The 27327-nt window shown below is 40.2% G+C and overlaps 1 protein-coding gene across 6 annotated transcripts in view; it reads right to left on the bottom strand.

Moving 5' to 3' along the window:
* Window positions 1-27327, bottom strand: part of SLC8A1 (solute carrier family 8 member A1) — a 2780038-nt gene that overhangs the window by 1984333 nt on the left and 768378 nt on the right. For 5 of the 6 annotated variants that reach the window (XM_044057347.1, XM_044057374.1, XM_044057383.1 and 2 more), the window contains exon 3: window positions 19900-19970. The gene's annotated coding sequence lies outside the window, so the exon portion shown is untranslated. The remainder of the gene's footprint in view (window positions 1-19899; window positions 19971-27327) is intronic. The other variant, XM_044057357.1, reaches the window with a different exon arrangement.

The following is a 27327-nucleotide window of genomic DNA, read 5'->3' as shown; positions in this document are numbered from 1 at the left end:
AATCCTCCGAAGTGCAAATTCAGGTTATATAAAGTTACTTATGTTGGCCATTTGTTTACCAGTTTAGGCTTACAACCAAGTCCTTCCAAGCAAACAGCAATTCTCAAGATGCCAGCTTCAGACAATGTTTTCTTTGCATGGTTAACTATCTGGGCAAGTTCATTCCTGATTTTAGTCAACTTTCAGCACTGCTCAGAGAGTTGACATGCAAAAATGCACCCTGGTCCTGGTTAGAACAACATCAACGAGTGTTTGATGTCCTGAAACAGAAAATTGCCAGTCTACCTACTTTAAGATACTATTATGTTCACAAATCAGTTACTCTTTCTTGTGATGCTTCGAAGTTTGGTCTTGGTGCAGTCATTCTTCAAGAGGGTAGACCAGTAGCCTATGCATCCAGAACTCTAACCCAAACCGAGACGCAGTATGCGGAGATTGAGAAAGAACTTTCGGCAATTGTGTTTGCATGTTCGAAGTTCTCTGATTATATTTATGGCCAACCTACTATCCAGATCGAAACAGATCACCAACCTCTAGTCAATATTTTGAGAAAGCCTATGCATACAGCTCCTGCCAGATTGCAACACATGATGTTGTAATTGCAGAAGTATAATTTCAGTCTTATCTGCACAAAAGGCAAACTGCTTTATCTTGCTGATACACTGTCCAGATCACTCAAAAATACCACTAAACAGCATGAGAATGAGAAACCTGATTTTAAAGTCATGGAAGTGAGCAATTTTTCTTCCACACATCTTGATGAGCTTAGAATTCACACATCTTCGGATCCAGTTCTTCAGAAGCTCAATCATTTTATCAGTCGAGGATGGCCGTCAAACCAAACTTGTTTACCAGTAGACCTATACCCTTATTTCCCTTACAGAGATGAGATTTTGTTTGACAATGGTATCATCATGAAAGGTCTAAAAGTGATTGTTCCAAAATCCTTGCAACAACAGTATATTACCATTTTGTATTGTGGCCATCCAGGAACTGATTCAAAGGATATTGAGAGAGTACTTTCATCTTGTTCTGTATGTAATAGTATTAAGCCACATCAACAGAAAGAACCACTTCAGCTAAGCCATATTCCTGAACTACCTTGGTTGACAGTAGCTACAGGCATTTTCAAATGTAATGGTCAACATTACTTGGTGTTAGTAGACTCTTATTGAAATTGGTTCGAGATTGACCTACTTCCTAATCTAGCATCCAGTACTGTCATTACTAAGTTGAAGAATCATTTTGCAGTCCATAGTAGTCTGCACAAAGTTATTTCTGATAATGGTGCACAGTTTACAAGCTAGCTGTTCAAGATTTTGCTGAAGTGTGGGACTTTAATCATGTTATGAGTAGCCCTGAGTACCCACAGTTAAATGATTTGGCAGAACGTGCAGTTCAAAGTGTGAAACAGTTATTAGAGAAGTTGAAACGAGACAATAGTGATGTTTTGTCTAAATCTCCTGAATGTCAGAAATGTTTCTTGTGATAAACATCTTGGTTCACCTGCACAAAACAAAGGCTTTTGTCAAGACAAACCAGAACCACATTACCACTCAGTAGCAATCTTGAACACAAAAAGACAGTGAAACTTGCAGATGTTCTCCTTTTCCAAAACTTTATTCTGTAAGTGCTTTCGTAAGGACTAGTATCCAAACTTCCTCTGACCTTGGATACTAGTCCTTACGAAAGCTTACGGAAAAAAGTTTTGGAAAAGGAGAATATCTGCAAGTTTTGCTGTCTTTTTGTGTTCATGAGTACTAGTTGGTTGTGTTGTTCACTCAGTAGCAATCTGTTGGTTCCCTCTGCTAAGAACAACAAAGCTGTGAGAGCTCAATTCATAAAAAGGCATTTGTCCCAGAAGTCCTATTATGATAAGTCCAGCAAACCACTCAATCCATTATGAGAAGGGGAGATAGTGAGGATGCAGATGTCCAAAGGTTTTGAGTGGATTGGAGTTATGAAAAGTGTATGTGCAGACCCAAGACTGTACATTGTGGAATCACAAGGAGTTGAATTTTGGCCGAATCTGAGACATTAAGTACTGGTGTCTAAGCCGGGTCTACTTCACGTTGTCGAAGGCCGACAATATCGAAGCTGATATTGTCGGCACCAGATTAGCGAAAGCAAAAAACATGAAATGTTTAAACGGAAATCTCCGTAAGGGGAGATTTCCATTTAGTTCAATGTAGTGCGGTCTCGGAGTTGGTATATTTAGGTAGGGGGGCTGTGGGGGGCACAGCTCCCCACATGGGGGGTGCAAAGGTAAGTTTTTATTTATTTTTGTTTTTAGGCATTTTTTTTTTCTTTCAATGTTTCAGAATTCGATGATATTGTGTCAACCATATCAGATTTGATATTCTGAAACTTTGATAAGATAATATAGACACTCTAAGCCAGTGTTGCAGCATCTTGCCTGTGATAAAGACTCTAGATCTCAGAGCAAGTTATCCAGTGTTGCAGTTCCAGAGGACATTCCAGCAAATATCCCTGTTCCTGAGAAAATTCCAGAGATACCTGAAACAGATTGTTCACCAATGACTGTCCCTGTTGCTAAACCCAGTCCTCATTACTACATTATTAGATCCAGTCGCATTTCCAGACCATATTCCAGATACACTGCAAGTTGGACATGAACGTTGTGCTTATTTCTTAGTGTCTGTATAATTGCATGCCTATTCAAATATCATTGTTCGTATAAGACACTTCACTAAAGAGGGAGGATGAGGATCAGAGTGTGTATGTACATTTAAGAAGCTTTCCATGGGCTTGCACAAGTGTATAAATACTGAGCACGTGCAAGCCAGACTGCCATTTTGTAGAGAGCTGTTGAGAGGTAAGCATGCATGTATGTGTTAGTCTGTCAGTTAATCAGTTTGTTTATATTTTATGTTGCTGCTGTGCATCCTGATGTGTTTCTATATAATAAAGCATATAAACAAACTACCCCACCTGTTCATCTAGAATCATTACATAGGAGGAGGGACACTCTGAATTTGTCATTCATCAGACCTATCACTGAGAACAATGCCCCCTTTGGTATGTACCTAACCAGGCATATCCAACAATTGGAATGTCCACAGAGGTTTCTCACTAAAAGAATACAGGATGTAAGTAAAATGTCCTGTACAGACCACCTCAAGGCTCTATCCTTGTATTCTGTCTCTTACAGACTTTTGAGAGGAGAGCTATGCCTGGCATACAGGGCATTGTCAGACTCCACTCTGATGGGCCTCCAGCATATCCACAAAACAAACTGCACCAGAATAACCCATTTTAAAGACTTAAACCTTGCCTGTGATATAAATAGGACATGTTGGCAAGACAGCTATATATCCCAAAGACTACCTCTTCTCTGGAACAGGCTCCCCATCCAAGTGAAGCAGAGTTCCTCCCTCACCCAATTCAAGTGTAACTTGGATAATTGGATGGGGAACAGGAAATTCTTCCCTAGTTTGGCACCTTTGTCTCTAATGGACACATGGAACCTGTAAATGGTTCATCTCCCAAGCCCCTGCTTGTACTTATCAAGGGTAACATAACTTGTCAGAGATTTGGGATGCACGGCTAGGGTTAAGAAGGCCCTTGTGGTTGTTAGCCTAGTAAACATCTATGAACCTATGAAGAGATAACTCCCTTTTAAAATATTTTAAAATATATAATTTTAAAACACATTATTTGCCGTGCTTGACATAACTGAAGAGGCAGAGCGATTCAACAATTAATGCTGCAGATGTTGATGTATTTTGTTCCCCAGTTTGGTTCCCACCTATGGTGTATTATTATGGACATTGTATGTTCTCTCTTTGTCTAAGTGTGTTTTCACCAAGGGCATCACTTTCCTTACATATCACAAAGATATTCAATCAGTTGAACTACTGAGCTCAAATCATCCCTAGGTATGTGCATTTCTTTGACAATCCACATCCCGCCCCCACCCCAAACAAAAAAGACCATAGTGAAGAACTTCTCTAAAGCAAACTTCACACTACTCAAGACTGGTGTGGTATCCTTCAAGGCCCCTGAGCCAGTGGAAACCACAACCCAAGCTGCGGAAGCCCTTACAAATGCCTTCTATGAACACCTCCAGGACTGCATGGATCAGGCAATCCCAAATAAAACCAAGACTCTTTCCACAAAGGGCAAACGTCCAGTCTGGTGGACCCCAGCCATTAACAAACTTTACAATAAGAGGAGAAAGTTATTACATGATAGAACAAAATCCATAAAAGGAAGTCACCCCTGATCATTATTAGTAAAAAATACGAGCACTCATAAAATCAACTAAGGCCAATTTTGAGAGAAAAATTGCTATGGATTCAAAGGACAATCATAAGGCCTTTTTCAGCTATGTTAGGAACCTGGGTGGAAACTCCCAGATATGCTCAGAATTAGTCCAAAATGATACAAAATCACTGAACCCACAGACATTGCCAACATACTGGCAGACAGGTTCAGTGCAAACTTCAACCCTCCCCTAAAGGAGAGATAACTATCCCAGCCGAGTGTAGCCTCCCGGACATCTCAAATTGAAAGCTGCTCTCTAAAGCTAAAAACACAGCATCAATGGGACGGATGGTGTCCCCAGCTGTGTGCTACGAGCTAAATGAGGAATTAAACCCGCACATAAGGCAGCTGTTTAATCTCAGCCTTACCACAGGATCTGTTGTCCCACTCCACAAACCCATAAGCTTAAAAGTCTAGTCTGCAAAGCTATGGAGAGAATCATAATGGAGCTCATAAACAAAGATATAGGGGACTTGCAGACATTGGACCCGACCCAGTTTGGCTTTGTCAAGGGAAGATCATGCCTTTTGAACTTGGTGACTTCTTGAAACAGTCACCAAGGCCATTGATGAGGGAAAGGCAGTCCATACAGCCTACCTTGACCTTGCAAGGCTTGACACAATACCCCACTCGGGTATTGTAGAAAAAAAATGTAAACCCATATGTCACAAGATGGGTTGCAAACTGGCTTAAGGACAGAACCCACAGGGTTAGAGTTGCTGGCTGTGTCAGACTACAAGTGGTGTCCCACAGGCATCTACTTCTCAGAAGTACAGGCCAACTTTGTGACAAAGTTTGCAGGCGACTGCAAACTTAGTGGAAAGTGCATCAGACACGGATATCCTTCAGAAGGGACTCACGGAAACAGATAGCTGGTGCCAGAGCCATGGCCTGAAGTTAAACGCCAAAAATGTATAGTCATACCCTTCGGAAAAACAAGGTAACCCCAAACTACCATATAGGTGGCAATCCACTAAGCACAGAAGAGGTTATCAGGGACCTGGGGACCCAGGTTGACAGTGGCCTTTCTTTTTGACACTCACATTGCTAAAGTGGTTAGAAAGACCTTCTACATTGCCCACCTGATCATGAAGGGATTCACATCCAGATCTAGTGAGGTTATTGTTCCCTGTACTCTTCACTTATCAGACCAATGATCGAGTACAATGCCCCATTCGGGATGTATCTCACCTGACATCTGCAGCAATTGAGAGACCCCAAAAGTTCCTCACCAAAAGGATAAAGGACTCCAAAATCTGTCATATGCTGCCAGATTGAAGAAACTCCAGCTCTATTCAGTTCTGCTCAGAGGTGACATGTGCCTGACATACAAGGCCATGTCCAACCCGAATTAATGGACATGCTCCACCTCAAAAATCCAAATCCACCAAAACCACTAGAGCAAGCGACTTAAACCTTAGCACGGATATAAATAGGACGTGCTGGAGGATAGATTTATCACTCAGAGACTCCTATGCTGTGGAATAAAATCCCGGTCCATGTGAGGCAGAGCACCTCGCTGACTCTGTTCAAGAGAAATCTAGACCTGTGGATGGGAGATCGTAGGTTTACCCCGGGAATCATCTCTGTGTCACTGCTGGACAGAGGCACAACAAACTAATGGGCACAGTATTTTTCATATAATAGGCTTATAAATGCCTTAGGGCAGAGAGCCTAGTATAAACCTATGAACCTATGAACCTATGTTCTTTTCAGAATTGTTTCCTGTTCCATTACTTGTGAAAATAGGCTCTGTCTCAGCATTTTTGTTTATTTATTTAACATTTGTTTACCGGGGAAGTCTGACTGGGGAAAATTGCCCATTTTAAGAGGAGGCCTGGGAAGAAAAGCTCCACATAATAACATAACAGTCAATATTTTAAACAATAGTGAAACAGAGAAATGACAGTAATATATCACATAATAACATATTGCACTTCAAGTTGGTAATAAGGCTAACAGGATCACTTAGTAATACTTATTTTGACAGTTACACTTAGTATCAATAAATCATTCAGTGGAGAGGTGTCTCAGAGATACAACAGCATAATATACAATGGAGTAGTGGCTCAGATATACCTATTTGGTACTGTAACTTATGCTTAATGTTGTTATACTTTCAGTCATGTGGGATCTCAAAGCAATTAGAGATATACTGAAAGTGAAGAGCAGGGAATGAGACGGTGAGGAAGGGAGTAAGTAATGTATTCAGTAACCATAGAGATATAGTGTAAGTGGAGAACAGGAAGAGAGAGGGTGAGGATGGGAGTAAGTAAGGTATTCAGTAACCATAGAGATATAGTGTAAGTGGAGAACAGGAAGAGAGAGGGTGAGGATGGGAGTAAGTAAGGTATTCAGTAACCATAGAGATATAGTGTAAGTGGAGAACAGGAAGAGAGAGGGTGAGGATGGGAGTAAGTAAGGTATTCAGTAACCATAGAGATATAGTGTAAGTGGAGAACAGGAAGAGAGAGGGTGAGGATGGGAGTAAGTAAGGTATTCAGTAACCATAGAGATATAGTGTAAGTGGAGAACAGGAAGAGAGAGGGTGAGGATGGGAGTAAGTAAGGTATTCAGTAACCATAGAGATATAGTGTAAGTGGAGAACAGGAAGAGAGAGGGTGAGGATGGGAGTAAGTAAGGTATTCAGTAACCATAGAGATATAGTGTAAGTGGAGAACAGGAAGAGAGAGGGTGAGGATGGGAGTAAGTAAGGTATTCAGTAACCATAGAGATATAGTGTAAGTGGAGAACAGGAAGAGAGAGGGTGAGGATGGGAGTAAGTAAGGTATTCAGTAACCATAGAGATATGGTGTAAGTGGAGAACAGGAAGAGAGAGGGTGAGGATGGGAGTAAGTAAGGTATTCAGTAACCATAGAGATATAGTGTAAGTGGAGAACAGGAAGAGAGAGGGTGAGGATGGGAGTAAGTAAGGTATTCAGTAACCATAGAGATATAGTGTAAGTGGAGAACAGGAAGAGAAAAGGTGAGGATGGGAGTAAGTAATGTATTCAGTAACCATAGAGATATAGTGTAAGTGGAGAACAGGAAGAGAAAAGGTGAGGAGGGGTGAAATAGGTTCAGCCTGGTGAGAAGCAGGAGCATAATCAGTTGTCATTTAGGTGGGACTTTAGGAGTTTATTGAAGTGCATTAGGTTTGCTGTGTTTAGTATGTTCTGGGGGGGGGGGGTGGAGGTCCATGATTTAGTTACAGAGTTAGTATATAGTAAGTCTCCAAAACTGTTGTTGGATTTTGTAACTTTGAGTAGTAATTATTTTGAGGGTCGTAGAGTCCTGCTATTGAGGTGGGTTTGTACTAGGTCCTGTGGGGATGAACATTTGTTTTGTAGGTAAACTATGGAATTGGGTATGGTAAGTTGGTTTAGGGTTAGTAGGTTGGACAGCTCTAGCCATTTGAGTTATTTCAAAGCAAGACAATGATGAGTTCTCTGGGGCAGGCTAGCAGCAAATCTGGCTATCTTATGGTAGCATGATTCAAGTTTGCTTAAGTCTGATTGTTTTGAGGTTAGTAAATATAGGGGAGGAGTAAAGTAAAGTGGATAGTAGGTGGGTCCTGGCAATAGCTTGTCTGTAAGAATTTGTTAAGAATGGTTTTATTCTGTAAAGGGAACCTAATTTAATCTGGGCCTTTTTGATGGCATGAGATATATGTTTGTTAAATTTTAACTTGTCATCTAGAATGATATCTAGTTACTTGGATTCAGAGGTGGGTTTGATTAGAGTGTGATTGGATGAGGTGATTCTAAAGTCATGTTTGGGGGAGCTTGTTTTGTGGCACTGGTTAGGGAACAGCATTAATTTGGTTTTGCTGGGATTAAGGATGAGCCGGTATTTTTCTAAGAAAGACTTGATGGCAGTAAAAGATGTTTAAGTATTGTCTTGTAAGTTGTTTTCGGGTAGGTATGGTGCAGACGACAGTGGAGCCATCTGCATATTGTATGATGGAAGCAAGGTTACTAGCTTTGTGTAGGTTATTGGTCGGAACTGTGAAGAGCAGAGCCCCACGAATTGAGCCTTGTGGAACACCTACTGTAATGGGAAGTGGGGAGGTGAGGTCATTGCGTCCTTTGACTGATTGATAGCGGTCAGATAGGTATATTTGCAACCAAATGAGAGTGTTTCTAGATATGTCAAGTGATGGAAGCTCATGTAGGAGTTGTTCATTGACACTGTGTCAAATGCCTTTGACATGTCAAGAAATATTGAGACAACCATTTGGCCATTGTTTTTTAATTGGTTTACAGTATTGGTAAATTTGATCAGTGTCATGGTGGTACTATAGCCTGGTCGAAATCCGTGTTGTGCAAGGGAAAAGAGCTTATTAGATAGTAGGTGTTGCATCAGTTGAGGGTGGATGCACTTTTCAAATATTTTAGAAAGATGGGATAGTATAGATACTGGCCTATAGTTAGATAGTTCTAGTGAGGAGCCTCGTTTCTGTAGTGGGATTAGGAGATTTTCCAGATTTTATACTGTTTGGTGATAGATCTGTTGATCAGTATTGAAACTGGGTAGCAGATTACATCGGTTGCTAATATGAGGTAGTCATTCAGCAGCTTGCCGGCGGCAAGGGCTGTGGATTTCAGTTGGCTTAGCAATTTCTTTATTGTACTTGTTTGGCCATTTTTGAGAGACAGAGAGGTAGGTGAATCAGTGATAGTAGGGAGGGTGATTTGTTGCAGACTATTTTTGTTTTTTATGAGTAAGAGGATGGAGTTTATGAAAAAGGAGTTAAAGTAGAATGCTATGGCTTCTTTCATGTTTTTGATATTTGGGGATGGGGTAGGGGTGTGGCCTGGATGGATAAGCTGATTGATGGAGGCCCAGAATTTTTGTGGGTTGTGTTGATGCTTGGACTGAATGTTTGTACAGTAGAGTTTTTTATCGGCTGTGATTTGCTTTTTGCAGACTTTTCTTAGGTGGTGGTAGGTGTCTAGGGAAGGTTTTGATTTGTTGATTATATGTTTATACCAGAGTATGTCTTTTTGTTTTAGTAACTGTTTGATTTCTTTAGAGAGCCATGGGAAGTTGTTAGTTTTTGTTCTTATAGGTTCATAGGGTCATAGGAGTGTACTAGACTAATGGCCCTGGAGCCTATATAAGCCTCGCCCAAGAAAACTCCCTGGCATCATGCCGCCCAGTTAGTTCCCAGTGCCCCTGTTAAGCAAGGTCACTGAAGTGATCCCCAGGGTGAACTTCTTATTGCCCACCCACTCATCAGGATTTCTCTTAAAGAGGGCCAGTGAAGTGCTCTGCTTGACGTGAATGGGTAGTTTGTTCCAGGGTATGGGAAGTCTCTGGTTTAGGAACCTGTCCTTCCAGCATGTTCTGTTTATTGTGGTAATGAGGTAAGTTCTCTGGAGCATGTGGCATGGAAGTATTGGGTTTTCTTTAGGTACAGCATATCTAGCATCTCTGGGTCAGACATAGCTTTGTAGGTCAAGCAGAGAATGCCTCTACGTAGGCGATAAGAGACAGAGTATAGCTGGAGTTTTTTGAGTCTGCCCATATAGGGCATGTGTCTAAGGCCTAAGATCCTCTTAGTGAGGTATTTTTGTGGCCTTTCCAGTTGTTGTAGGTGTCTAGTACAAATGTGGCATTGTATTCTATAATAGGTCTAATGAGGGACGAGTAGAGAGGGATTATGCCGTCTTTCTTCCTGGATGAGAAACCTTTTGTAATGAGATGTGCCACATAGAAGGACTTTCTGACTGCAGTAGCAATGTGGTTATCAAAGGAGAGGTTGCTGTCAACCTGTGTCTCCAGTAGTCTTATCACACCTTTGGTGATTAGTGGACTACCACCTATGTGGTAATTTATGGGCACCGAATTATTCCCAAAGGGAATGACAATGCACTTTTTGGCATTGAGCTTAAGGCCATGGTTCTGGCACCAGTCATTGGTGTCAGCGAGACCTTTTTTTAGAATGTCTACATCAGTTGAAGAATCAGTAATGGCTCCCAGTTTTTAATCATCTGCAAACTTGGTCAGCCAGAGTCCCTTTGTGTTGGCTTGAACTTCAGAGAAGTAGATGCCAAACAGGAGAGGACCTAGGACTGATCCCTGTGGGACAGCACTTGTAACTGGTCATTAGTCAGATTTGGAGTCCGCTACTTTCACAGTGTGGGTTATATCAGTGAGCCAGTTGGCAACCTATCTTACTACATAGGGGTTTATGCCTAGTTTAGTGAGTCTATCTATGATTCCTGAGTGAGGGATGGTGTTGAAGGCCTTGACAAGATCTAGGTAGGCTGTGTGAACTACCTTGCCCTCATCCACAGCTCTGGTGACAGACTCGAAGAAGTCTGTTAGGATGAGCAGGCATGATCTACCTTTCACAAACCCATACTGCATGGAGTCCAGAGTTTGGAGATTCCCTATGTCCTTATTTATAAGGTCCATGATGATGCACTCCATGGCCTTACATATCAGACTCGTCAGGCTAATGGGGCGGTAGTTCCCAGGGTCTGTAGTCACTCCCCCTTTGTGGAGTGGGATGACCATAGCAGTGCACCATTTGGTAGGAGCAAAGCCTGAAATGAGGCTGTGATTGAACAGGCTACTCAGGTGTGGAGCCAGTTCACTTTGTAATTCATGTAGAACACAGCCAGGGATATTATCAGGTCCCATGGAAGCTGTATTCTTGGCTTTGGACAATGCATTTTTTACCTGTGTAGCTGTAATTATAGGGACATGGCATTCCTCAGGTATTGTGATAGGCCCTTTAGGGGGTGATAGGGGGGTAAAGTTCACACTGAACCTGTTAACCAATATGCTGGCAATATCAGTTGGTTCTGTATATGTATTGCCATTGTGTTGTAACTCAGAGCAGATCTGAGTATTGCCATGTAGATTCTTGACATAACTATAGAATGTTTTGTGGTTGTGTTTAGAATTTGCAGCAATTTTGTTTTCATAGCTAGTTTTAGAGGATTTGATGATGGATCTCAGTTTTTTTGCTGAGGCTAACAAAGGAGTTTTTCCAGTCTTGGGACTTCACCGTTTTCTGCAACAGTTTTTTCCTTCTGTTGTAGAGTTTGTTTATGGTGGGGGACCACCAGATTGTCTTCCTTTTTTTGGAGGAGAGTGTCTTGATTCTGTTTGGTAGGGCCCATTCCATGCACTTGTGTATGTGCTCATACAGTGCATTGGTGTATGAGTCAGCAGTCATGCACCTATTTTTCATTTGCATGAGTGTTTTGAGGTTAGCCACCTCTGTTTTTAGAAGCCCAAAATTGGCTTTGGAGAAGTTTTTTACAGTGGTTTCCTTTAGGGGGGTGAGGGTGGGATGTGGATATCCATGGTGATTAGCTTGTGGTCAGATCTGACCAGGGAGGAGTTGATTACTGGTATAGAGAAATGGTCACCAATGTTAGTAATGACTAGGTCAAGGATGTTTCTATCCCTGGTGGGGGTAAGAATGAGTTTGTCCAGGGCATTGGAATTAATGAATTCCAGAAAATGTTGAGTAAGTGTGTTGGTACGTGAGTAATTTTCCCAGTTAATGGAGGGGTAGTTAAAGTCTCCCAGTATAAGGGTATTGGATTGTACCCTAATATTTTGCAGTGTGTTTAGGAATGTGGAGTGGGAGTCTTGGGACATGGTGGGGGATCTATAGTAGGCTACAACCTGGATTGCAGTTTTACCCAGTGTTAGTTGTACCTAAAGTGTGTCTTATGGGGGCAAGTGTGTTTAGAACATCAAGAAATATGTTATTGAAATAATCGACTGCTGCATCTAATAAGAGATGTTTTAATGGGGACAAGTTACAGCTTAGTAGTATTTGTTTAAAGATGTCTTTGGAGAAATTGTTTTGTATTACATATTTCTTTATATGTTTGTGGTTTTGTGGGTGAGCTACGGTGTCTTAGAAAGAAGGTTACTAAGTGGTCACAGGCTGTCAGATAGATAGCCTGAAAGGTTGATAAATGGGGGTCTGTTAATCAGGGTCCACTTAAGAATGGATTATTTGTTGCTGGTTTTGTCAGTTCTAGTGGGTGAATGAATCAATTGGGTGAAACCATGTAGGTTGATTTGAGGGGTTATCTGATTAGTAGGTTTGCCAATCTGTATTGAAATCATGGACTAGTACAGTTTCTGGGCTAAATGTGGCTGAGCAAAAACACAACAGATTCACCAATAACTGCAGAAAATTTAATAGTGCTCTGGTATCTTGGCTAAAATGCCTTCAGAGGAATATATTCAACACTACCATGCAATTCATACAAAATCTACAACTGAATAATAAGTACAATTACATAAGCAATCAGCCCTTAAAAGAGCTAACACCATAGCGATACTAACACAAAACCCTATATTCATATGTTCAAATTAATTTCCAAATTTAAACCCCTAGGTATTAGTGTTCTGTAGTTCAAAATCAACCGACTTGCTAACTTTAACCGTTTCTATACAAAATTGTTGATTGAATTGATTATATTCCTCTAAGGGCATTTTAGCCGAGGTAGCAGAACACTATTACATTTTCTGCAGTTACTAGTGACTCCATTGTGGTTTTGTTCAGTTTTTTTTTTTTTATTTGCCTGTGTTGTTCATTTCTAAATGTGGCTGAGGCCCATGAGATAAGGTTTTCTATTGTGAAGGGGTTGTAATTTGGTGGTATGTATACAGTTAGTAAGACGATATGTTTGCTGTTACTGATTTTTAGACGTTATGCTAAGAGTGCTGTATTATCAATATCTGGGATGTTTACCTGTAGTTTTTCAAAATTAAGAGTGTCTTTATATAGAATTGCTACTTCTTCACCTCGTTTTGTTGCCCTGTCTTGTCTGAGGATATTGTAACCAGGGGGAATGATTTCATTATTGTTAATGTGGGGTTTAAGCCAGGTTTCAGTTAGTACAGCAATGCCAGGAGTGTATAGTGATATGGTTGAGTGGAGTTCATGTATTTTGTTTAAGAGAATACTGAGGCTTATATTTTTGAAGAGGATGTCAGAGCTCTTTTTGGATATGTTGGATAGTACAGGTGAGGTTTGATTTATTGTTGGTTTGGGGAAGTTGTTTGTGATGGCTGTGGTTTGTTGGGTGAGAGTAGGGCCAGAGCTTGGGTGCATGTCGAGGGCATAGGTGGTTGTTTTAGTGGTACTAATCAGGGGCTAGTATGGTGGAGGCATTTATATGGGAATTGTTCAATGCTTGTGAAGTTGTAGATGTGGGGTGCTGTGTCGAAGTGAGAGAGGTCAGATAGAGGTGGGTTTGTTAAAGGGTACGTGGGGGATTTTAAGTAGATTATGGGAGAGTTGTTAGGTGTTGCAAGGAAGAGGGCATTTAGTAGTAATAGGATGAATAGAATGTGCAAGAGAAACATGTCTGAATACTAGGTTTTAGGAGAGTGGTTAGTGGAGGAGGGAGTGGTGGTATGAGTAGTGAGGTGACGAGAAAAAGATGTAGTTGAGGCTTTGACAAGCTGTGGAAGGAACAGATAGGGGTTGGGATGATAATACTCAAATACAAGGTTTGAGTGGCTGATTATTGATTTGTGATGTGGAGGACAATGATAGGCTGAAGATGCATGGAGGTGTGGTTTTGTTAGAATAAATGAAAGAGAAGTGGGGGTGGGTGGGAATGGGGGTAAGGTAGAAGAGCGGAGTGAGGGTGAATGGAGTGGGCAAGTGCAAGTTTCCACTGTGCAAGCAGTGCACAGAAAGCTATCAGTTGCCTCAAACTGGTTTACAGGAATGCAGAACTGTTGTGAAGGTATAGAACAACAACGGCACTTTCTGCACAGAATTAAGCTATTGAGTTAGGGGCACACCATAATTCTTTATCAGGTATGTAGTAATGCTTGTTTTTCTTTTCAGTTTAAACACGTTATTTCACTCTCTAAGTTGTGGAGCTAGCATAACAAAAATAATATGGGCAGTGAGAGGTGTTCATAAAAAAGAACCTTAGGTTTGTGAAAAATAACCTTACTTATGGGCACTCCACCCAACGAGACACGCAGCTACATCAAGGGGATTTTAAAAGTGGCTCCTGTAGCTTAAGAAAACTAGGTTAGCCTGTAATGGGTCTTGTGGGGAAGGAAGAAGACAGAATAGACCAGAAAAGTGGTGGATAGCTGCTAGTATGATGAAAAGGGCTGGCCCTGATTTCACAGATGTGAAAGTCTACAGAAACAGTCATGAAAGGCAGTAGGTACTCTACAGTTGCTTGTTTTGCATACCTTTCTTATTGAAATAAAATAAACCACTTTTACCAAGGAGTATGTGGGATTTAGGAAGAGCAGAATTTATAAGAGAAAGGGTTTAGTAGTGGCAGGAAAACAGCAGGGCTTTCAAATACTTAAACAGCATATAAAGGGAGACTGCTGCTAGGAAGTACAGAATTGCAGTGGAGGGGCAGCTAATGTCCTGAAACAATTGGGAAAAGCAGTAGGTACTTTGGACTTACTTGCTTTGCATTCCTTTCTTATGAAATAAAATAAACTACTTTTACCAGGAGTATGTGGGATTTAGAAAGACCAGAATTTATAGGAGAAAGGGTTTAATAACAGTAGAAAAACAGCAGGGCTTTCAAATAGTTAAACAGCATCCAAAGAGAGATTGCTGTTAGGAAGTACAGGATTGGGTGGGGGGCAAGCTAATATCCATGGTGGAGTGCTTTAGTTTGAAAAAAAATATAAATCAAACAAGGGCCATCAATTAAACAATTTTGTCCAGGGAGTAAAACATATTTTCTGTATATTTTCAAAATAACACTGATCCCGACGTTGCCCGGTTCTGTTAAAGAGCGCTGCAGACCAGTAGTTTGAGCTTGGCTGGGGGGATGCAGTAGTAGATTAAAAGGAGGAGCTGCGAAGAAAAATATGTAATATTAACACAATATACTGCATTTGTTCATAAGAAAAAATGCAATAGGTACAAAGGTGCTAACAGAGGAGTGGAGAAAAAAATAACTGTTTGTCTTTTCAGCTTTTCACGATTAGGGGTCGCCACAGTGGAACTCCGGTCCACTAATGATTAGCAGTAGAATTTTTTTTTTTATGGTGCCAAATTGCCAGCCCAACGCCCAACCTTCAGCGAAGGCACACCCATTCATGCATGTCTTTCGGAGGCCAAACGACTGCGGGGAGGACATGCAGACTCCACACAGAAGGCGCTCCAGCCGAGAGTTGAACAGGAGAACCTTGCTGTGAGGCAACAATGCTACCGCTACACCACTGCGGCTTAAACTGGAGAAAAACATAATAATAACTAAATTATCTATACACAGGTAAAAGCCTCAGTTTGTGATGATGTAAAATTTAAGACAATCTTTGGCAGGTAACACGTTCAACAGATTAATGAAGTTGCAAATATATCAGCAGGTGAAAATCGAAGATAACATTTACAGAACCAAGCACATATTAGTACAATACTGTACATGTTATAAGTAGAGAAGTGCAACATGGACTGCTAAGAGTTTAAAAACAGATGTAGGAATACTGATACAAGTTGCACTATAGGTATGTCAAGTGGTATAACACACATTCTAAATCAGTTGGTGAGGAAAAGTGCACACTAATAACCGGGCAAGTTCTTTTAAAACTGGAATAATAAAGTGAGCAGCAAAGAAATAATATTCCAGCAATAACAACACTCTACACCAGTAATAAAGCTATAACAAGTCGATACTCTAGTAAGTACAGTGTCTGGGCCACACTAATACTAAGGCTAGGTAAATAGTTTCAAGAGCACATAAAGATACTGTGAATACTGTCTCCCTTAAAAATACGTCTAGCTTCATTTCACTGTATAAAGGTGTAAATCAATATGAATACAGTTTCCAAATGAAAAGAAACAAATACAAAAAACAAGCATGATATAGAATTTCTCATTCACAATGGAAAGGTGGAAGCCCAGTTAAAGGTAGAATGCTGCAAAAGAATGTTCTGGCCATTTTTGTGAATTTTACATGCAGAACGGTAAATTGCATAGGATTATGTTAATTATGTGTGTTAATGGACATGATGTAAACACTTCATATATTCTGTAACTGTTATTAAATCAGCTTGAGTAAGCTGCAGCTAAAACAGCCAGCAACATGGCACTAAACAATGTGCTGCAAAACAGTGCCTCAAAAGGCTAACAGTCTGAAGTATGGGCAGTAAAACGTATGCCTTAATAAAATGTATGCCTTAAACTATTGTCAGTAAAGCAAGGATAGGAAGAAATGCTCTGTGTGGAGCAACACAGTTTTGCTTTTTGGCTCTTTGACAGACTGCTTACTGCTAAGCAAAAACATGGATTTATAGCACTGCTAGTGCACCCTTTACATTTACAAGTGCAGACATCCATATTCAGGAAGATCACTTCTGTTAAGACAGGCGAAGTACCAGTGGATGTAGCTGGCCCTGTGCTAGAGAGGATTTATTTCACTGGCAGGCCTCTGAGCTGGATGCACAGTCTGGGGATGGGGTGTGGGGTTGTGGGAGTGAGCAGCTTATGTCTAAGCTGACTTGTCCATACTGGCAGAGACTTATCAGGGCAAACCCACCATGGAACACATATGTATTCCTGCTAAGAAGTGTGTGCATGTGAGAGCATGCATTTACTTTTGTCTCTGTATAATGGGCATTCCATTACTTTTAATACAGCATGAGAAGACATGAGTTTGGTGCTTAAAAATATATTCTTACTCAATAGGTTGTCAGTCATGGGCTCCTCAACTTTTACATCTAAGTGATACACAACAACCAGCAGAGGCCAGGGAAAGGGACAAATGGGTATATAAATGGAAAAATGAATGCTTATCTTTAGGTCAGAGAATTAAGAAATATTGAACATGAAAATAAGCATGTAAGCTGTTTCTGATTCATAGAATCTATAGACAATTTATCTGAGTTGTCAGTGGCAAAGGTAGCCATGTTTTATAAAGAGCAAAGGACCAGTATAAAAGTTCAATATGCATGTTATGTATATATAGCACAGAGTGCAGGCTTAGCTTATTGTCTATGCAGTGTGTTTATAACACACAACAATGAATGTTAAAGAGCAACAAAGTGGTATGCTGGAAGCAAATCTTTTATTTAAAAATGATTTCTACTCCATCTCAAAGGAGGATGTTGTCGCTTTCTAATTAAACCATTTAAGGGTGCCTTATGAGTAATCAGTGTCCACCCATTTGGGTTTTATTTCCCTGCATTTGATCCCCCAGTTTTTCTTATCTTTATCTTCATTTTCTGTCTTTAAGTGGATTAGACACTCTAAATTGGGTGTGCCTTCTGTGGAAGGTTGGGTGCCGGGCTGGCAACTCGACACCGTAAAACTCCACTGCCAATCATGAGTGGACAGGTGACCCCTAACTGGGAAAAGCTGAAAGAAGAAGAAGTACAGTCACTGAAAGATTGCAGTTTGCAAGGCTGTGTGGATATTGGCAACAACTGCAGGATGTTCCCCCTTTCTGTGCAGTTTGTGCAACATGGAGTCGTACAGTCAGTGTGGCTAAGTAAGGGATGTGTGGGATAAAGACCACTTTATGGGGTGCACAGTATGAAGCTTAAGACTTGAGAGTGTGTGAGAAGAAACTACAAAAAAAATCAGAAATGTTATTCTTAAGAAAGAAGTAAACTGCAAAAGTTGTTGACACACATTGAAAGTATTTGGAGCAGAATGGCAACCTCCTCTGCACATCCATTGTGAAAAACTGCACCCTTCCCACGGCGAAATCTATTTCTATGTCTGTATCTCCATTTATATCTATATGAATATCTATCCCTCCCTTCTCTGTCTATATATATATATATATATATATATATATATATATATATATATATATATATATGTGTGTGTGTGTGTGTGTGTGTGTGTGTGTGTTCTTCAACTTACATTTAAGTGGGTGAAGACAGGAGGGATACGATATCTGTGAACTGTATCTGGTCCTAGATATGTGAGCTAGGAGTCCAAAGTCATGTGATTCGTGGTGCAATAACATGTCCGCAAAGGTTATGACACTCTGAGTAATCCAGCCTGGGGCATATAGTGTTAAGACACTATCCTCCAGATGAGCTGTTAGCTGTTCTCTGGGATTCGCTTCCTCCAGCCTCTCCTTGCCATTGCTGTGCAGCTGTGTGTGTGTGTGTGTGTGTGTGTGTGTGTGTGTGTGTGTGTGTGTGTGTGTGTGTGTGTGTGTGTGTGTGTGTGTGTGTGTGTGTGTGTGTGTGTGTGTGTGTGTGTGTGTGTGTGTGTGTGTGTGTGTGTGTGTGTGTGTGTGTGTGTGTGTGTGTGTGTGTGTGCACGTGTGCGTGCATGTGTGTGTGTGTGTTGCACAATGGGGAATGCTAGGCTAGCCAGGAATGTCAGGCATGACATTAGGTGAGGAAGGCAATGGAGTGCTCCTGGAATGGGACGGCAGTCAGAGAGATACAAATTGATCTCCTGCACTCTCAGCATTTGGAATCATTGGTAATTTGTGATTGGCAGTGGGAAGCCAAAGCATTCTGACACTTGGAGATTCATAGGTGAACCAAAACTGCTGATCATGTTCAAGGGGAAGTAGATATTCCAGGACACTTAGGAGTCTGTGATAATACACAATGTCAAAGGCTTTTTTGGCAGGTCTGTAAGAAGAATATGGTGTGATATGTGAAATCCATGCTGGATAGCACATGTTCATTTATTTATTTTCCTTATCCTAGAAAATGCCATATTCTGTCCCTGGTAGAAGAAGGTTTTGCTTCAGGCACTTTGTTTTCTGTCGCATAAAATTCTTTACTATGTTTCTAGAACTTTGGCATGTAATAGTGGACTGAGAAGTTCATCAGGTCAGAAGTTACTACATTTGCTGTCTATTCCTTGCAAGGGAAACCACAATTATATCCTTCCAGAACAGGGAGCACTCACTTAGTTATGGCTGTATTGTCAGTAGACATATGTAGCTACACCTTTATCAACTAACTGAATAAGTAGTGAGGTATGTCATCTCAGCAGAGGTGGGGTGCTTCTTCCCTTAGTATAATGTTTTCTGGCAGTGTTGGCATAGATCAAGCCGAGCTGAAAGAAAGATGGAGGAGGAGTGCTATGCTAGGTTTTCAAAGTTCAAGGTCATTTTTGAGATTAGCGAGAAATATGCTGACAACATTAGTGAAATATTGATTAAGCTCACTGGCTATCTTGTGTCTGTCCAGCTTTTGTAGTACAGGTATTCTCCAGGAGATTAATGATGTTTCACTGCTGCTTATTTTCATCTGTTTACCCTTTTCAGAATGCATGTACTATAAGCTTGGAAATCTGAATGTGCTGCAACTGAGAATGTCTCAGGCAACATTTTCAAACAATGCCTTCCATCAGCAAAACCTTTTAGGCAGAAATCAATATTTATCAGAGATGTGAGAAGGTTAATAGGTTTATTAAAGATCCATTCCATAACCTTAGACAAGAGTGATATTGGCACTATTGTTTAATATTATTTACTTGTCATTTTCGGTTTCTCTTTAAGTGAATTTGATAAATGTGTTTCTTCATGTACGCTTTTGTGTGCATGTATGCGTGTGTGTATATCACATACAGACGTAGTGTGCAGAAAGATGGACAGTATGCAGAAAGCTTTATTATACAATATAATAATAATAATAATATATAATGTAACATACTTTGCAAGCTTTAAGTCACAGTACCTTCCTCCTTCACCTTCAAAGTCTTATCATGTTCTCGTTCTTGTTACCTGTAAACATAAAAATGACTGTTAGGGCACAGAACATATCATTATAGAAGTTATATAGCATGTCATTATATAGAAGTATTTTAAGTGGGTGACTAAGGTAACAAATGCCACATAAACACACACACACACACACACACACACACACACACACACACACACACACACACACACACACACACACACACACACACACACAGACACACACACACACACACACACACACACACACACACACACACACACACACACACACACACACACACACACACACACACACACACACACACACACACAGACACACACACACACACACACACACACACACACACACACACACACACACACACACACACACACACACACACACACACACACACACACATACTCACACAGGCACACATGGACACATATAACAGTCCTCAGCAATCCAGATCTATAGTCATTTAACTGTGATCAAATGACAGGGGTCAGTAGTTCCTTACACCACCCAGAGACTAAATTCACAACCCTCAATTGCTGCTTTGTTGGTTTGGCAGATGCCCATTGCCTCACAATAATTTAATGAGAGGCATTCTGTTCATAGAAATGAAGCTGACCTGTTTCACACAGCCATTGAAACTTCATATACATGATCATTTTATTGCACTCAAATGACAGTAGCTTAAGCGCTTTTATACACAGCTTTTCTCCCCAAAACAATATTTACTTTTTTGAATGAATATACCACTGATGGTGTACTATAAATGGAAGAAATTCTATATATAATATTGCAAACCCCCCTTGCACACACACGCACACATGCACACGCGCACACGCACACACACACACACACACACACACACACACACACACACACACACACACACACACCCACACACACACACACGCACACACACACACTGCCCAGCCTGGTGACCATGAACAGTCCTCAAAATTTCAGCAGGCACACACACACACACACACACACACACACACACACACACACACACACACACACACACACACTGCCCAGCCTAGTGACCATGAACAGTCCTCAAAATTTCAGCAGGCACACACACACACACACACACACACACACACACACACACACACACACACACACACACACACACACACACCACATTCTCACCGATGGTCATTTATTGGTGAGGAAGTATCTGCCCCTCCCCAAATTACTACCTTTTGAATAAGTATACAACTTTTGTTTGCCTTTCAAATTAGCAATTTCCCTCACTAGGAGATCCTGGCAATTCAAATAACATTTAAAAACTCCAATTATTATTTCATTGCTAGTCACAGATTTCCATCACTACCCCAGATATGAAAATTACCTTAATATTTTTGAGGGATTTAATATCAAACGGAATACCTCAAGCAAGTGAGCACTGACTGGTACACTTGCACCTCTAAAAGTGGATATGCTCAGTGTTTCCTAGACTTTCTTAGCACAAATATATTGCAGCAAATTGTAGAACTACTCACTATTACTTAAATATCCCTGATATGTTTCTTTCCAACTTAGCAACCCCCCCCTTATCCAACTACACATCTCCTTATCATGAGTTAATCAGACCTTAAATTAGTTTCCTTTTCTGACACCCCACCATCAAATGAACCATCCTTATGGACTTTACCATGACAAACCTACTCAGCTTGTAGAAGGCCTACACAAAATTTTCGGCAATCCCCCACCAATGGAATCAACTGAGACATCTGCCACATTCACTTTCAATTTTTACCAACATCTAAAGAGCTGCATGGAAATGTTTGTACCTGTCCACCTTAACTGCAAAGATAAATTCAGGAATAATACTTCAGTGGAACTTCTGCATTAATAATCTGCATAATAAAGGAAGGAAAATAATAAATAAATTGTAAGAAATCCCCATCGCCCTACCGCAAGACCACACTGACAACATGCCCAAGGAACTTAAGAGAAATATTCGAACATGTAAACTTAAGGCTGCTACTGATACCTGAGGTATCTACAACCTTTGTTTTCAGTTATATGAAGAAATTGAATAATATTCAAGAATGCATTGAGCTCATCCACAGCAATATCACTTATTGCAGTCTCAAGGATATAGTCATATATATTAGCAGATAACTTTATTTACTCTGCCTACCCACATTGTTGCACTAACTATAAATGAAGATTTAGCTTTCCTTGAAATCACCTTGGAACAAAGCGTAGAATCCCTGTCAAAGGTTGCTATGGGACCAGATATCATGCTATGCTGCATTCATATAAGTGCCACGTATGCACTGTATTGGCCACTACTTAAACTGTTCAAGCTCAGCCTGGCCACAGGAGGTGTGCCTGATGCCTGGAAAGCAGCCACTGTGATCTTTCTATACAAGGGTGACCACTCCACAGATCCACATAATTATAGGCACATTAGTTTCACTCTGTCTAGCCTTATATGCAAAACTGGAGAATGTATCATAACAGAACTCATTTATACAGATATGTATAGCTTAACTGATCTAGACCTTTCTAATATTTCTTTTGGGAAGGCCAGGCCCTGTCTCCTGAACCAAGTAAATGTCTTTGAAAAGGTTACAAAGGCTGAGTACACTGATCACTCTCTGCATACTGCTTTTCTTGACTGGTCATGCCTTTTGACACCATTACCCTTGCTAGTATTAGTGAAAAGTTAGAGAAACTTAGTGTAAATCCCAAAATTGTCCACTGAATTACAAACTAGCTATCTAACAGATCCCAAGCAGTGAAAGTTGCTAGTACCCTTCAGAATATAAAACTGTAACCAGTAGTGAACCATAGGCTTCAGTGTTGGCCCACTTCTCTTTGGCATTTATTCTGCAGACACCCTAGCTAATATCCATGAAGTGTGGCTGACCAAGTTTGTTGATCACTGCAATCTGAGCGCTGTTCTCCATTCATTCACTGATACTAAAATGCTCCAAAATAGCTGGGATATGAATATACCTGATGTAATGAAACTGGTCTCAAGTGAAAGCAAAAAAGTACAGCACAGCAGTGATCTGTAAAACAGCTGTTCTCATCTCGTATGTTATAAGTGGTCTTCCTCTTCAAACACATGCAGTCATAAGATACCCAAGTACTTATGTGGACAACTCTCTCTCATTCAGTCATCATGTTTCCACAACAGTCAGGACATCCTTCTAAATGGCTGAGTTAATTTTCAGTGGGATATCTTCAAATTCCATATAAATCATTTTACAACTGTGTACTTTTCCCTTATCAAACCCATCATTGAATAAAATGCTCCTTTGATATGTACAAAGCTAAGCATATTGCTAAACTGGAAAAGAAAAAAAAAACAGAAATAATCTGCTAACCACAGCATGCCATAAGCTAATAGAAACCTCAGTTGTAGTAAAATATAGACTTTTAATAGAACAGAATATAAATTGAGCACTTTCATCCTCAGCAGATTATTTCAGTTTTTTTTGTTTCCTTTGCTAAACTGGTTTTGTTGTTCTTACACTGGAAAGGAGACAATTATTTTTAACCAAAACAAATTAAAGACCTTAAATCCTTCAACTGTCCTGATAGATTAGCAGAGCTCTCAGTAGCCTACTGACTTATGTTCTTATGACTGAGTAAACAATATTCTGCCTATGGTAAAGTCCTTGGCTTGCTTCACAGAATCAGTAGTCACACACAGACACTGGAGGGACATGTTTCACACACACACATTCACACACACACACACACACACACAGTATTGCTTTGTCTATCACATACATTCCAGGGGTTATCACGCACACGCACACCCACACACACAAACACACACACACACACACACATATATATTTTCACACACACACACACACACACACACACACACACACACACACACACACACACACACACACACACACACACACACACACACACACACACACACACACACACACACACACACACACATACAGCTACCTCCATCTTTATCCATACAATCTAACTGTGATCAGGTGACAGTAAGACACTTGATTTCACACAAAGAATGACCTCCCTTACCTGCATCAAAGATTAAACACTTTCTTGTTGGATACCTCTAATGAGTAATTACAGCTAGAGAAAAGAAGGTCTCCTGCAAGGACCTAATATTTTTAGTCTAGACTCTTTGAAAACAAACTGTAATTCAAAACTGGATGTTATGCTTTTAAACCACTTTTTACAAGACAGTGATGGTTGCTATCCTCTGATGTGGATGCTATATTCCCTGGCCTACACTCCTAATGTCAGTCTGCATCATCATACCACAGCTACTCACAGAGCCTAACTTCAAGAGTTTTTGCATACACTAACTTCCAGATTTTCATACATTGGAGTAGGGTGTGATACTTTGAAATGTCCCAGCCAGGGGTTTAGTATGTGTTTTTCAACACCCCCCCCCAGTTATGCTAGCTGAGGATCACAGTTATAGTTCCCAGAATTTCAGCAGGCACCCACTATATTCTGCTTCAAACAGACTCATCCCAGGCATGATCATTTAACTTTGGATATTTCTGCTGCATCTGGTCTGGGGGAGAAGAGGAATGATGAGGCTGTCTTTGAGGGGTCTGCAGGGGTGTGTTCATAGGCATACTCCCTGTGGTAGAATACCTGGTGGTGACCAGTGATTACATGGAAGAGGCTGCCTACAAAGAACATAGGGCCAACTGATAATGTCACGCAGAGTCATGGAGTTTATCACAAAGGCCTTCTGTATGCCAACTCCCTGGATGTCAATAGGGATACATATGGAGTCAAGAGTTTAAAGAAAAAACTCCTGTCTCCCTCAAAGACTGTTGGAACCACTCCTAGTATGCGTATATATCACCCTATGGGAAGTAATGTGCACCAGCATTACAATTCTGGGAGAAGGAAGAAGTCAACAATGTAAACAGAGGGGAAAATAGATGTCACAGCAGCTCAGTTATTTTCATACACCAACTCCCATCCTTCACAAATTACTACATTTTCTCTGGGTGTATCACTCATAGTTCACTGTGTTCTCATGAATGTAGTTCAGAAGAAAATAATACATTCAATTTGTTTTGTGTGTGTATAGAGTCACCCCCCCATCACTGTTAAACTGAGATGTCATGTGCAGTCCAATATAAATGTTCAGTACATCACCAACCACAAATTAGAGGAAGGCATTATAAAAAACAAATGAAACATTTTGAGTTCAGGGAGAATTGCTCCTCATTCCACCTGTGAAACCTTGTTCCTCCCCGGCTTGGACTACCTTCATGAGAGCTTGAACACTGGTGGTACTTAACACATCTCATGGGATGGTGCATCAGATATGAAGTAATACTACAATGGCAACTGGTTGTAATAATGGCCTGCTTCTGGCTCTGCTTTTCACTGTTTTGTTATGGCCCTTATTTTCTCACAGTTTCAGGTGCTTGGCACTTTGGAGAATAATGTTTTATAGTACAGTTGTGTGGGCTGCTTGTGAACACTGCCAATGAGCAAAAGAAGTATGTTTTTGATGAGGTATTGCACTTCTTTGAGTGTACTTTTTCCAAAAAGATTGGGGGTGGGGCTAAACAGACTAAAAGACAAGTGCACCATATCTTGTGTTTTAAGCTGAACTGACATTTTCCAGAATCAGATGGCTATCGGCATATATCAGTGACTGTAATGATGGCAGATTATTCTAGTAAGACTGATATATTTTAAATGGGAAACCCAGTGTGCTATTCTTAACTCCTTAACAATGGGATCTTATAAGAAACATTATTGTGTGAATCAGGAAAATAACTCAGATTTCATCTTATGCCCAACTAGCAGCATGTTTTATATAAGCAACTATTGTCTCTGTATTTCTTTTAATCACAGCATGAACTATTTTGCACAATTATTATAATAGTTTATCCTATAGTTAAAAATAGAAAAAAACAGACCAGATGCAGGCCATTAATGCGACCACTCATCATTGTAGACTTAATCCATATCTGATGGACAATCCCATGAGACATGTAATCAGTATCTCACAGACTTTTGGAGTATAAAGCAAAATCTCACACAGACACCAGTAGGGCATGCAAACTGTACAAACAAAGCAATTAATCTGTAACTTAAACTGGAAAACCAAACTGTAACTAATGCACCACTGTGGCACCTCGGATATTAAAAGCCATGGGGCAATTTCTCTACTTATTATTTGAATTCAAGCTATAATTTGGGCTGCACCATGACATCCATTATTAGTTCTGCCCATATTAAATCTCTGAATAACCTAATATTTCCTCACTTTATTACTGTAGACTTTGCATATCACATTTTCTCATTATTCAGGTTTTATTGTCCACTTTATAAAGACAAAGAATAGATTTCTCCACAGTGATCTCTTCTCTCCTCTTAGCTCCATGAACAAGGCTTACAACATGAATTACAAGGCCGGCAGTTTTCTTTCATCTTTGGGTACCCTGTTAATTGACTGCAGCTCTCAAATTTTAAAGGGTGTACAAAGGATTCAGCATTGTAGCAGTTCCAATTTTTAAATGTGCACTCATGCTGCTAGTAATTTCCAACACAGGTAGACCATATTTTAGTCATAATTTGCTTTTTCACAGATGCTTTCATTGTAAGTTGTGCTATTAAATCCATGTGTTTATTATGTCTTTCTACAAAAGCTTTTGACATACTTATGCAAGTTTAACACATTTCTGTGAATGGCTCTCTATTCATGAGGCAGTGCAAATATTGCATGTGGGATAATTCACATTTAGTCAAAGGCAGCACTCCACACTGTAAATCTCCTTTTTCTCGAAGTTCAGCAACATCAGCTATGACTATACGAAGAACTGAGATGCAAAGGCTAGTTCTCTTCAGGTTTTTTTTGTGTGCTTAGCCACTAACAAAAATCATTTCTGTAGATCTCTATGTGAATGTTATTTCAGACTATGATTTTTTCATCCAAAAAGCATTAACATAAGAGCTTCTCACTTATATCTTTCTCATCCAGATACTTTTATTAAATATTACCATTATTTTGTCCACATACAGTGTTTTAAAATTTATTTTGAGTATGTCCTGATGATAGTGTTGCACTGGTTCCTACATCCTTTTTGCAACCGTAACTTGTGCCACTAAATTTTACATTGAAACAACAGTGACTGCAAAAGTTTTCATCATTCTTTTTCATGGAAGGAAATTACCAGATTTCCAGGTAGGAGAATCAACCCTGTAAATCTTTATTTAAAATGTTAGCAACATAGGCACCTGCCTCTGTATCACAAAGGTGGAGAAATTTCCCTTGCAGAACCATCTGGTGAGAAGTAGAATTCCATTATTTCACCAAAAAGCATTAATTGTACACCAGTTTTCAAACAATTAACTTGTTTTTCAGGAGTCAACCTATGCAGTTCA

This window comes from Protopterus annectens, chromosome 1.part2 (genome assembly GCF_019279795.1).
Source record: "Protopterus annectens isolate FY-2018-M chromosome 1.part2, PAN1.0, whole genome shotgun sequence".
NCBI lineage: Eukaryota > Metazoa > Chordata > Ceratodontiformes > Protopteridae > Protopterus > Protopterus annectens.
Note: the sequence above shows the minus strand (reverse complement) of the source record. Positions and strands in the feature narration are given on the sequence as shown.